At 33.8% G+C, this 13,675-nt stretch overlaps 1 protein-coding gene and 1 non-coding gene across 4 annotated transcripts in view; one reads left to right on the top strand and one right to left on the bottom strand.

The window, feature by feature from the left end:
• The window catches only part of ROBO1 (roundabout guidance receptor 1), a 1,123,100-nt gene that overhangs the window by 181,996 nt on the left and 927,429 nt on the right, over nucleotides 1–13,675 (top strand). The gene's annotated exons all lie outside the window — the stretch shown is intronic.
• On the bottom strand, nucleotides 9,721–9,870 carry LOC131757859 (small nucleolar RNA SNORA62/SNORA6 family). The gene has a single exon (XR_009336010.1). It is a non-coding gene; the product is annotated as a small nucleolar RNA SNORA62/SNORA6 family (small nucleolar RNA).

Below are 13,675 nucleotides of genomic sequence, written 5' to 3' on the forward strand. Positions count from 1 at the left end.
ATTAATTTTCTAAGATCTATATTATGGAATAAATATTCATAAAGTAAATCTTAATTTTAAAAATGTTGTCATATCAAGACAAACCTAGTTCCATTTGTTAGGCATTTTTTAGCAAAAATCTGAATATTTCAACTAATGTTTAAGGCAGAAAAGAATAATAAATGTTACTAAATCACTTTAAATTCTGCTTTTTTGCAAAAATTTAATTGTAAGCTTAGTTTATTTATTTTACTTTTACATGAGATGTTTTCAGGTAAAATTGTCCAAATTTGGCTCCCTGATATACTGTGCAATATATGAAATTTAAGTAATTTTATAACATGAACAAAAATGATTTCATTTTCTACAATGGATTTTTTAAGTTTTATAATTAAGCTCTAAACTGCAAACAGTAATTTCTTTCTTACTGGATATCTTAACAGATTTTACTGATTTTTACTATTTTTCTCCTCTATTCTTTAATTTGCATTATATTTACAAAAGTCTATGACAAGCCTAGCTGTTTTTTGAATGAAGATAGTAAAACCCCATTTGGCATAAGCACACTTACCACCAAAATGACCTTCAATGCCAAAAGAATAAATTACTACCAACGAAGGTATAAGCAATAAACACTGAAGCAAAAGTGAGGCAGTAGGCGTAAATGGATGGACTTGCTTTTTGAGGTATTTCTGAGTACGTTACACCATTTATAGTTGAGATTCATCTCTTTTCTTTAGAAACCATGATCTAATTATCTGCATCATTTTTATGAAGCTTTCTGGTGTCAGTTTTATTTAATTTATTTTATACTTTTCAAGATCCGGTTTGTGTCCTACAAATAGAAGGGAGTTACAATAGAACAAAATAAGCAATACCAAAAAGAAAAGGCTATGAGAGGTCCAGGCACAATCTCTTGCTCATAGACGATCATACTCTGACAGTAAGTATAGTAATTCACTCTAGCCGCATATGTATTCCTAAGGAAAAATGTCTGAACCACTAGATACCACATACTGATGAAATAAATAGGATACTGGAAATACAATCTCAAACACTTTTATAACTTTGTTATTTTTAAACTGAATTTCTTCAAATGTTTCACTTATCACCAATTTGCTACAGATATTTGTATAAAAATAAACTATTTGAGGTACATGGGAAGGGCAAAACCCACTGGAGGTTTGCTTTTTTGTTTGGCCTGCTTTTTGAAATGAATATCACCTTATATTAGTATGAAAACTTCAGTGTAAATGTGGAGTTGTTTACTTACCACATTATACTGAGAAAAGCAATGAGAAATAAATTTGGCAAGTTAAAAATAACCAATTCAGTAATCTGTTGGAACAGCGTGTTGTCATTTTGATTGCATGACTATTTTGGTTGCATCTCATTACTATTTAATAAAACTGAATATTGCCTGAACATATTCATCCCTCAACTCAGAAAAGCATTATTCTAGTCTTAAATTTGTTCTCTTGGATGTATTTCAACCTATATCTCACCTTAACACCAGGACAGAGAAAGTTATAATACCCTTTGGCAGATGATCTTTAAATGATATATACAAGAAAAAATAGTTAATACTCAAATCTCTGTTTTCTCCTGTGCTATTTCTTTTTCTTTTCTTTTCTTTTTTTAACTCCTTTTGTGTGCATGCATATATGTACATATGTGGAATGTTTACCACATTAAAGATAGGAATGATTTGGGGTACACTAAAGTGGCAAAAGTAAGTTTTACTTTTGGTTAAGTGACATCTTATGACAACAGTGCATGACCTAGTTCAGAGACTATATTCAGAGAGAGCATTCTGGCCTCTGACCTTTGTCATTGAGCCTTTTGACAAGAAGTAGCCATTTGTCAAAGGATAAAGATTAATGGCTGAGTTTATCTATGGAGGCCACATGTATAAACTTTAGATTGCGAAGTTAAGAAGTAAAGCCAGTTGTCACCTAAGGGTTATTAATTCTAATCATGTAGAAATGAAGTGTGTCCCCAGGAGATCAACAAATAACCCTGAGGTGATAGGAATTGTCCTTGTGTTCTCTTCCATCTACCTCTTTCTTCTCACCTCAGGCATTTTATGTCTAGTAGACAAGTGGGAGTCTTCTAAACCCAGTGATTTGTATTCTGCCTCGCTGCAGTCTTCATCTAGCTGTTGTTGAACATAATGGTCCAAATCTCTTTGTTCACTGTGTTGTTTGTTTGCTTTAGTCTTTCATCATTTCTTACTTGGATTTACTGCAACCTGCCATCTGTCTTGTTTAACTTCAACTCATTCTCCAAACAATGTCACAAGCAGTCTTCTAAAACTATAAATCCGACCAAGTTACTTTCCTGTTCAAAATCACTTACTGGCCTCTTGGAACCTCAGGGATAAAATTTACCATCCACAGCATGGCTTACAGTGTCCTGATCTCATCTATGTTAAAATCTACATCCTCACCTTTCACTCTTGCCTTCGGTCTGAGCCTCAACAGCAGTACACTGGCGAAAGCCCTCAATCCCAACTTTATGTTTCTTACTTCTAGGGCTTCCCATAAGCTGATGCTCTGCCTAGAAAACTTTACACACGCCACCATTGTCACAAGACTAAGCTCAGATATTTCTTATTGCAGGAAATCTTACTCTAAGTCGTATCTTTCTTTCAGGAGGCCAGCATCATGAAGTATTAATTTTTAGTACCTTGAAATCGGTTTATCTGCTCAAAATCTGTTTTCATTTCATAATGGAACATTGTGTAAATTCAAGGTGTATATTTATAGTATAATATGACCCACAGGTGATTAGTGGTCTCTGATTGGACATCAATTTCCGGTGTTGTGTGCCAAACAAATGTTTCACTCAAGGGGGGAAAATAGTATTTGGAAAGATGTATAACTTAGGTATTCTGTGTGTTTCTTTCTTCTGCATTTATGCTAATGTGATCACATTTTACTTAAAATTATATTTAACTGTATTATAGAGTTTTAATTTAACCCAAGACCACATTTGTAACAGAAAAGCATGATTATATAATTTGAAGCAATATTTTTTAACATATCTAATGTGGTTCAGATATGAAAATTCAATGACATTTATCCCCAAGCACCGGTTAACTTAGAGCTAATACTAAACTACGTTAGTTGCAAATTCACTAAAACAATTCACAAGTTTGACAGGTTCTTCTAATCAGGCTCATTATTACACAATAACTAAATAACAATGAATCAAACACTGACTGTATGCTTGAATGAAGAACTTGAGGTCTTTTAAAGTTTATAGATTCAAAGCATGAGTCCCATGGCCTGCTCATCAAAGATGAGATTTAATAGAGCTGTGTATCTTTCCCTCATTTGTCATGCTGTCACTGGCTTGAGGGCTCTGGAAAACAACTTTTCATAGAAAAAAAAATACTGTCTTTCCAAGTCTAATGGGAAATATAGACAAAGTTGCAGCAGAAATTATTCTTCTAAAATATGTATCTAAAGATTTTACAGCCACTAATTCATATGTGAATATGAAATTTAAAGTTGAAGTGAATGAAGATGACAGTGGATATGCATTTTTTAAATCTACATGATTTTCTCTATATATACACAGATAATTGGATTAGATACTAGACTAAACGTTAGTCAAAAAGATCCTCAAATGGTTTGATTAAAAGTATGTACAAAGATACTGCTTGAAAATTGAGTTGCTTTGTTTATTTAAACATCTTCTGATGTTACAGGCTATTTTTTCTCTTTTCAGATTTTGAATTTTTTAGAATAAAAAGTAATTTTTCTCTTTTCAGAATAAGAAAACTCCTATTAAAGTTATTGTTTCTTTTGTTAATTGTTCAAGTGCTGGAATTTCTTGACCGAAGATTTTGATATCAGACAGATAATGCAATGGGTGTCAAGTGAGGCAAAAACTCTACAGAGTTTTAAATTTTTTTATAGAATAAAAGAGCTTAAATTCAACTATAGGAACCCTGCTAGTTCTCTAAAAATGGAAGGGAAGTAAATCATTGGAACTCTTTGAATTAAAAGTCATGGAGAGTTGTTAAAGAGTTATGGAAGTGGTTAAATGGCAAAATTTGTATGAAAATGATTAACTTTCTATACAAGACAAGAGATAACTAAGAGTCCATAGTAACACAAAAGTGAGAAAAACAATTTTTTCTTTAAAAAATAAAAAGATTGCATTGAGTATAGTTGTGGATGAGAATGTGGCTAAATTTTATATGTATGGAGCAAAGTGAGCAGTTGATTATAATTTAGTGGAAATTAAAGTATATGTTCTAAATTTTATTAAAATATGAATAATCTGGCATAAAAACTGTCAACAGAGGTGGGAAGTAACATTTCATTTAGTAATAGAAATGATGGTATGTTACTAATTTTTATGTAACTTTTATGTATGTATAGTGTATATGTATTTACCTGTGTGCATATATGATATAAAATATTTTAAAGTCTATTGAATAAATATATTAATACAACTTAATTTGTCAGAGTAAGTAATAAAAATAATTAACCTCTTCGTAGATTACCTACAATTTCATGCAATATGGTGGGTGGAAATTATATTGAACTATGGTTGTGGAGACTCAAGTTTGAGTTTTAATTGCCAACAACTAGAAAACTAGTCCATTCTTTGTGATGGTTATTTTTAAATTATCATCAGAATGAACATGTTGAGTAACAAGATGATTTATTTACATACTTTTCCAACAAGTCTAAGATATACATTTTTTCACGTATTAACATTTCTGAAATCAGATGACTTTCACAACCATATCTGGCAGTGGTGACTTTGGGAAAGACATACATACATATTATATCTTACAAATGATGGTAACATAGATTTGATCAAATATGGTATTAAAAAATCCCTTTAAGAACTGAAGTTATCTGATTCTATGTATTCAAAAGATTAAAGATAAAGATTTACAGATATGCATTACCATACTGAAAGACACTTTGATACGTAAATTTATGAAAGCAAGTGTAGAACACATCCTCCTACACGAATCCACTGAACAACGAGATTAATTCTTAGAGAATTATATAACATAGAAGCTACATATTTTGATCTGCTTCAACACATATGACAAATCACATTAGCATGCATGGTGCACTCCTCTGGATCTACCCTTTGATTGGAAAAATTATAGGTTATATACAATTCCTGGTATATTAGCTCTAACATCACGATTCTGTCACTCCAGGTAGATAATAGAATGGATTTTGTCGAGAGAGTTATAATTTTGCTGTTTGTTACATTCTTTTGCTAAGGAAATTCTTCAGGTTATGTGAAATCTTTAAGGTTTTATTGAAAAAAAATGTGATGGCTATAAAGAAGAGTAGAATGTTAACCATGGAACCAAGCCTGACAGAAAACCAGGAAAAGCTTGGCTCCATAACAAGGCTGAAATCTCAATTCTTACTGGTCACAAGGCCTGCTGAAAATGCAGCTCAGAAACTAGGAGACCTGTGTAGGTTCAACACAACTTTGGCAGTCAATTTACATTGCTGCCGGAATTTCATTCATCTTTATTCTACTGCACCATTAATGTAAATCAACAAAACTTTCTCTGTCTTTCTGCTTCTCCCCCTACCAGCTCTGTATTTCACATTGGACATTAATAGGAATAGCCTTACTAGCTTAATTAATGATTATTCATGCTATAGTTTGACTGCCCAGGAATCAGTTTTCTTCCTGCTTCATATAGCTTTGGCCAGGGTCATCAAGAATGTAGCCAACCTTGGCATTTCTCCCAACTGAGGTTCTGAACTCAGCAAGCATTCTGAAGCTGGTTCAAATAACATGAGACAATATGAGGGGTAATCTCAAATACAGTCTAATTTATATTTTAAAAATATGTAAAACATTGCAAATGGCAATATAGTAAATATAATTAATCACAAATTATCTCTCTTTAAACAACATGAGACTGTAGTGATTAAAAGGCTTTGTAGACACCCAACAGTAGTATTTTTATTTTCTTTTCCCACTGTCACCCCAAGACTTAGGACCAATTTACCTCCGCATTTTTTTAAACCCAAATTCAGTCATTCCATACCCGATGGGCCAGTTTAACTGTTTTAAGGCTAAGCTCTCATACCTTTTGAGATATATCTTCTTTGTGCCATGTTCATGGAATCTCAAACCTTTATTCTCTCAGTTACCTCTTACAGTAAGCCCTGAGTTGCTCTATTTTGCAGATCAGAACTGTGACATTTAAAAGTTTAAGGGATGGGACTTTCCTGGAGGTCCCATAGTTAAGACTCTGCACTTCCACTGCAGAGGCCATGGATTCGATCCCTGGTTGGGGAGCTAAGATCCTGCATACTGCATGGCGTGGCCAAAATAGTAATAATAATAAAAGTTTAATCAACCTTTCCAGATCTCTGAGATGACAGCAGTGCACATCTTCTGAATCCAAGTGCAATTTTCTTTCCACTGTATCAAACAGCCTACCCAGAGCTTTCCTTTTTCAGCAGTTTGGCCTTATAAATAAATTAATTCTTCCTAGAATGTCATTCTGTTTTTCTAGAGTCTTGCTTGACATATCTTTTCAAATCTATCTTTTACTATGCATCTTAAGTTTGAACATACACAATTACCCATAAATGTGCCATATCTTTCTTTTTCTATGATTTTGGCTAATGTCACTTCTACTGCCTGGGATAAGTTTCTGTGCATTTCTCAAGCATACATTTGAACCATCCTTTAATACACAGCTTAAATGTTTACTTTCTCTCTAATCTCTCTTGCTTAGTCATCACCAGCTAGTAATATCTATTTTTGTGCAGTTCCAAAGCATTTTATACGTGCAACGCTTATGGGACTTAATCCAGTATTATTCAGAAAGAATTATCATTTATATAGTTATAAGTTATCACCCATTACACTGTAAGCAATTTAAGTATTAAATTCTCCTTTTCCAGTATTAGTCCCCTTTTCTAGGTTCTATGATATCTAGCTCAATATCACAGAATTGCACAGAATAAGTGCATATAGGATAGCAAATGTGTTCTCTGAAATCAACTGTACCTATTGAGACATTCTGAGCTAACGATATCCTAGATTATTTAATTACTAAAATTAGAGTGAAGCTGCACTTAAATTTATTGGTATAAAATAACTTATAACCACTATTATTATTTATCTGTGCAACCAAAAATTCTAAAATACCCTGAGTTTATTGATTCCGCACACATCAGTTCACTGTTTATTTATTAGCTCAACATAAAATTCTATAATGAGTAATGGGAAATCAGTTGTTTTTTTTTTCTTTGTCATTGCAATGCAGTAAGAACTAATCTATATTAAAATAGTCAAAAAACAACAGCCTAGGCCCTCCTCAACACATATAAAAGAATAAGAATCAGTATGCCTCTGTCACAGATGCATTCTGCATTGTTTGAGCTCTTCATTGGAATTAATATTGTAATATGTAAAATTAGGTTGACCATAATATTATTAGGAAGTTGTAATTCTTTAATTTTTGACACTGAAAAGGAAACTACCCTTTTAAATTTTATGGTATTTAATAATAATGTAGAGTTTAATATAATTTTGAATAGTAACTTTCTTACTGATGACCCTATTTACATCATCAATTGTACTGTTCAAAAAAATTACTGTTGGTACATATCTGATATACAGCATTTTGTGACCATAGAGTGAGAAAATTTTCCTTATATGCTATTTTAAATTTCTGGAAATGGTACTAAGATTCATTTTTGAATGAGCATTTTATGCATACTCTAATAGAAAATGTTCATATTCTTACCTTCTCAGAAAGAAATCACATGAAATTATAAACCTGTACCTTGTATATTTATGTGGCATGATATAAATTCAGTGTCTGTCAGAATACTGCATTGGAAATCTGATCAAAGAGAAGAATTATTGAAAGACAGTGTTTTAGAAGTGGAAATTTTGTTTTGACAAGTCAAGTCAGGAGAGAAATCACCCCAGCTTGCTATGAAATAAGCACAATTAAGGTTTGTTCAAATTTAAAACCCACTCCCTGACAACAAATAAATGGAGGTGTCGAATCTCATTGCAATCACATTCAGTAATGACCTTGAATGCATACAAATGTGAGATTTACTCAGTGGGGCTCTGTGACAACTCTAGGATTCAACTGTGAAATTGGAGTAGCTTGTACCTAAAGCGGAATTTCACACCTACTGAAGAGCAGTCTGTTTCTGTAGTTATGGTGGTTAGAAAAATAATGCAGAGGTTTGTATTTCCATTTATTTATGTGAGCTATAATAGCTCTAGCAATAGTGAATGTTCAATATATATTTAACACCCCAATCTGTTATTATATCCTCGTAACTAAGTACCAGTTGTAGCAGTAATAAATACCTGAGCCCCTAGAAAATTGCAGTGTGAAAGTTTACAAAATGCATGTATTGAGCACTGCTGCATTTTCTTGGGATTTAACACATCCAGGCAGGAATTGAAGCCTAACCAAAAGAAATGATCTGCTTCTTATTTCCTATATAAACTGCCAACTATTTGCCAATGCCAAGCTAATTTAATGAACTATTAAATTAGAAAATAATTTTTATTGGTTCAGGGAATTCAGTTGGGAATGAACATCGGAGTGTTTCACATGGTTATACTTTGCATATTTAAAATGCATGCTTGTTTTTCTACCCGTTAAATTTGTGAATTTACCGTTCCATAAGAGAATAGAGGTTGCTTCTATAAAACTTTGTATCAGGGCAGCCTCCTCCTTATGCCCACATTCAATTTAAAAAGATTGAATGCATAAGAACTGATCTGAGAGTGAGGCGATGAATGCTCTTATCGCGTGAGACACAGGAAGGAAAAATCGCTACTTTAATTTGTGTGAATGCTACATTGAATCTCACATGTGAAACTGAAAATACCTTGAATCACATAAGAAAATATGTGCACCTTTTTTGTATCTCAGATATGTTAATATTAACAGTGAATATTCATGACAGTATGTATTCTTGTTGAAACAGAGGTTAACCAGAGGTCTAGTGTGTGTGCATGGGGTGTGTGTGTGTGTGTGTGTATGTGTATGTGTGTGTGTTTGTGTGTGTGTTTGGAATTATTGTTCTGCAGAAGACATTTTGAGTGATAGTGTCTAGTAACTTTTCCATTGCAGTAGGTATCCTCTTAAGTCAGAGTACAGTTTTAAAATGAAAGAAGGCTCTTTTTTCTCACTTGTAGTAGTACTCTATGGAAAAATAGTCTCATACCCTTTCCTTCTTAGTCTATAGAGGGATCATAGGATGTAAGATGAAGTCCCCCATCATCCATATATTGTTAGTTTTAAAGGAGCACATGAGTGCAAAAAGAGGAAAAAATATTTTAATTCCTAAGTGGCCTTAGTTTACTCATCTATAAAATGAGGTGATTCTACCTTACATGCCTGAATGGAGAGGTTTGATAAAATCTTCCTTTCAAAGATCTTTTTACTCCTGGTTCACATAACGTCTTACATTTATTTTGTCACATAAAAGACCAGATGTTTAAGTACCACCTCAGGGATATCATAGTCACCAAGAACTTGCTGTTCTGCCAATAGCTGGATACCACACAAACGGGGGCATAAATCTTGAATAGTTAAGAGTTTTTCTTTGTCTTGATTAATATTTTCTTTCTCTCTTCCTGCCCATACTTTGCTTGTTTTGACAGCCAAGTGGGTCTGCATCATTTCCAGTCCTGACTAGAGGTAGAGAATAAAGAAAACTCAGCAACAACACATTTTTTTTTTTCATTTGTAGCAAGTATTACTATCAAACTCCATTCATTGGGCCGGAGAGCCTTGTGATGTTAGCGAAAAACTTCCCCCTCATGTAGCACACTACCTACACTTGTGAGTTCATCGGCCAGTGGCCTCAACTCCAAGCTCTAATCATGTGCAGAACAACACATTTTTATTTTACAAAACTTACAATATAAAATATATAGTATAAATCTAGAATAGCTTTCACTCTTTAACTGCAAAGTGAATACATTTCTTACTAAGTGGATCTACTTTTTGCCACCCCTATCTCCAAATTCCAGTTCTTGATTAGAAAATATTTACATGCTGTCAACCCTTTAGAAAGATTTTTCTTATGTGTTCCTCTAATACTTATTCCAAGAGTCATTGTTTTAAAGTGACTAGACTGACACATATGCACTATTGATACTATGTATAAAATAGGCAACTGGTGGGAACATATTGTATAGCACAGGAAGTCTACTTAATGCATAGTGGTGTTCTAAATGGGAGGGAAATCCAAAAGGCAGGAGATATATGTATATGTACATATACATATATGTATATGTCAGCGATAGAAGCTGACATAGCATTGTAAAGCAACTATACTCCAATAAAAATTAATTAATAAAAAAATTTTTTAAAAAACCAAAATGACTGAACTATTCATTCTGGTCTTTGCCTATAGTAGGAATGAGTTTTCCCCAATATTTCACCATTGTGCAATAAATTATTCAAATTTTCTAAGCATATACTGAAACATAAGCCATAACTTTAGGAAGAGGATGGTTTTTTGTCTACTAAAACAATTAAATCTGTTCATATTACAAAGACTGCAGACTTGGCTGTTGAGTAAAACTTATTTCATTTTCCAAATGGCATCATGACTTGTATAGAGCCATTTTCTAAAGTGCTTCCCATTCTCTTCATCCTGTGAGAGAGCTCTGTAAAAACCATGCTTGTTATGTACTTTGGCTTATCAACCCTGCTGATTCAGAGAGCACTAGCTTTTCAGTGAAGTTAGGTTGCCACTAGAAATGTGTTAATGTTAACCGAGGAATAGTGCTTCTTATATATGAGCTGAAGAGGAAGACAGATCTAACTCTGAGACCCTATTTTGTATTGAATTATAATTAACATACAATGCTATATTACTTTCAGATGTACAATATATCAATAGGTACATCAGTAGTGATTCAATATTTTCATAATTATGAAATGGATCAGTTACCATCTGTCACCATACAAAGCTGGTATATAATATTGTTGGCTGTATTCCCTATGTGTACATTACATCCCCATAACATTTACTTATCTGAAGAAAATGAAAATACTAATTGGAAAAGATACATGTACCTCTGTGTTCATTACAGCACTATGTATAACAGCCACAATATGAAAGCAAGCTAAGTATCCATCCATTCATCCATAGATGAATGGATGAAGAAGATGTGCTGTATGTGTGCATATATAGATATATATATATATATATACACACACATATATACATAATGGAATAATACTCATATGTATTATTATTTGTACATCATATATATATATATATCAAAAATTATATATAAGTTCCTTGAAGGCAGTATTTTCTTTCTGTCCTCACCCCCATTCTTTTCATGTCTAAGTATAAATGGCACTTAGTAAAAGTACAATGAATTAATGAGTTCAATACAAGTAAAATCAATCTGCTCAAAATTGCTTTGCTTGAAATCTTTATTTTTCCCCTCATACATTTATTTTGGTACAACTGGATTGTTTTTTACAGTATTTCTTAGCCAGTGAGAGACCAGAATACTTCCTAAAGCAAATGTCTCCTGCAAAGAGCAATTCAGTTAGCAATAGTGAGTACAAAAACCCTGTCTCATCATCCACTGGCAATGACCCCAGATTCTCCAGTGAGCAGAAAAGGAGAGCCTCACAAGGACCTTTTCACAGGCACTTTCTCCTACTTGTGCACTAACCAGTACTCTCAACTTGCTGATTGCTAGACCCTCCATGGCACAGGCAGGCAGTGATTCAAAATTCTCCTGTTGCCAAGCATGAGTATTGGCATCCATGTCTGGTCACCACTCTCAGAGAGTAGCATAAAATCATACTCAGGGATGGCCACATTGGAATTAGAGAATGTGCTTCTTCTTTTTACAGAATCTAGTGCTTATAAGTAGATCTATACACAGCCCAGTCCTATTCACATCAAATGAATCTTGAACCTTGCCACCATAAAAATTGTCTTAACATCATTGCTGTTTTATTTTATATATTGCAAGTTGTCAATGAGAAAGAAGTACCAATTTTGATGTATTGTTCATTACTGCATGAATACAACCATTAGCCTATAATATGCAAGTGTTTCTTCATCTCAGATCAGTGCTATGCTCCTCTTCTTTACAGTGCTCTTAACAGCTTGGTTCTACTTTAGTTGTCTAATTTTATGTGAACCATGTTGGTAGATTTCTCATACCCAGAGAAACTCTATGATACATGCTCTAGGCTGAGTATTCACACTTCTTGGGGCATGGGAAACTCACTGCACAGTGTCCTGCTTCTGTCTTATACCTACTCAAGCCAGCATTTTGTAAGAGATTTAATGAAAGGAAAACAGACCAGCATAAATGCGGATCAGTGGTGAACCTGGTGATGGAGTCTCACTCTCAGCACCACAGGCTCATGGACTTGTGCAGTGAGGGTCAGCAGAGGGGAGGTAGGGAAACTTTCTCTTGAATGAGAAAGTTGTTTGCTACCATCACCTAATGAGTGCTTTCATCTCAGATGTTTTGATGCCCACCCATTGGGCATTTTGCTAGTGATTCAATCAGGAGTGACAATGAGTATTTGAAACTGTTTCTACACTGCTATGGGGAAGCCTCACTCATATGTCTTTAACGTCAATGAAATCACCATGCTTCTTCCTCTGGAAGTTTCCATCCCACTGGGAAAGCAGATGGGAAGAAAATGTCACAACATGAGACATTTATCATCTTGAGATTTAGATATTAGTCTGCCTCATTGAACTTCAATTCTGTTAAAACAACTGTGTAGCCCTGGGAAAACACCATGGGACATGCCATTATAAAGCATTAATTCAGAAATGAGATTAAAAAGACTAATTCCCATTTCCTTGGGCCCCACCATCCTGGAAAGGATTTTTTTTTTAGAAATCTTAACATGTTCAGGAAGCATTCCTAGAATCCTCAAAAATCATTGAGGATTGTGCTGTATACCCAATACATACTATCCTCTGTATGCTTCTGTCTGCACAAATATCACATACATTCCCACAACTAAACATTGTCTCATAACATTTTACTAATCAAGAACTTAAAAATAGTACAGTATAGAACTAGTTCTTTTCAGTCAGGCTAAATTATATATACTTGGAAAATTCCTAAAACTTTGTAATCTCACCTGCATCATTTGCAAGGTAGAATTAAAATTAACTACATCAGAATTAGAAGAAATGAAATGTGAGAACATGTGGAAGGACCTGGATCAATGCTCAATAAACTTAGTTCTCATTTTCCTCCCTTTTATATAAACAAATACTCTGCAAACCCCTCCGAATCCAGTTCAAGACCCACCATCGCTGATCATTCACTGCCTTTTAAATCTACATTAGCAATTGCCATCATGAACTGCTTGTGTTTCTTACCTTAAATTCTAAACTAAACAGCTTTGGTTTTAATCCCAAACAATTTAGTATTTTCTACACTGCATAATAAAATCGCATCAAGATCACAGTTAGTTCAGTTATTTCACTTCAAGAATCAGCACTTTTCTATTTTAATTGCCCTTGATAAGTATTTCTAAACATAACTGTTCTAAAGAGCATTCTGATCATAACGTGTTCACAGTGCCTGGAGGCCATCATTAAATAACCTGTTACAGTGACCCACTGTTTATACACTGGACATAATGCTGAGTGGGCTTGGTCAGTAATGATTGTCCTGGAACTTG

Source organism: Kogia breviceps, chromosome 5 (assembly GCF_026419965.1).
Source record: "Kogia breviceps isolate mKogBre1 chromosome 5, mKogBre1 haplotype 1, whole genome shotgun sequence".
In the NCBI taxonomy this organism is placed as follows: Eukaryota; Metazoa; Chordata; class Mammalia; order Artiodactyla; family Physeteridae; genus Kogia; species Kogia breviceps.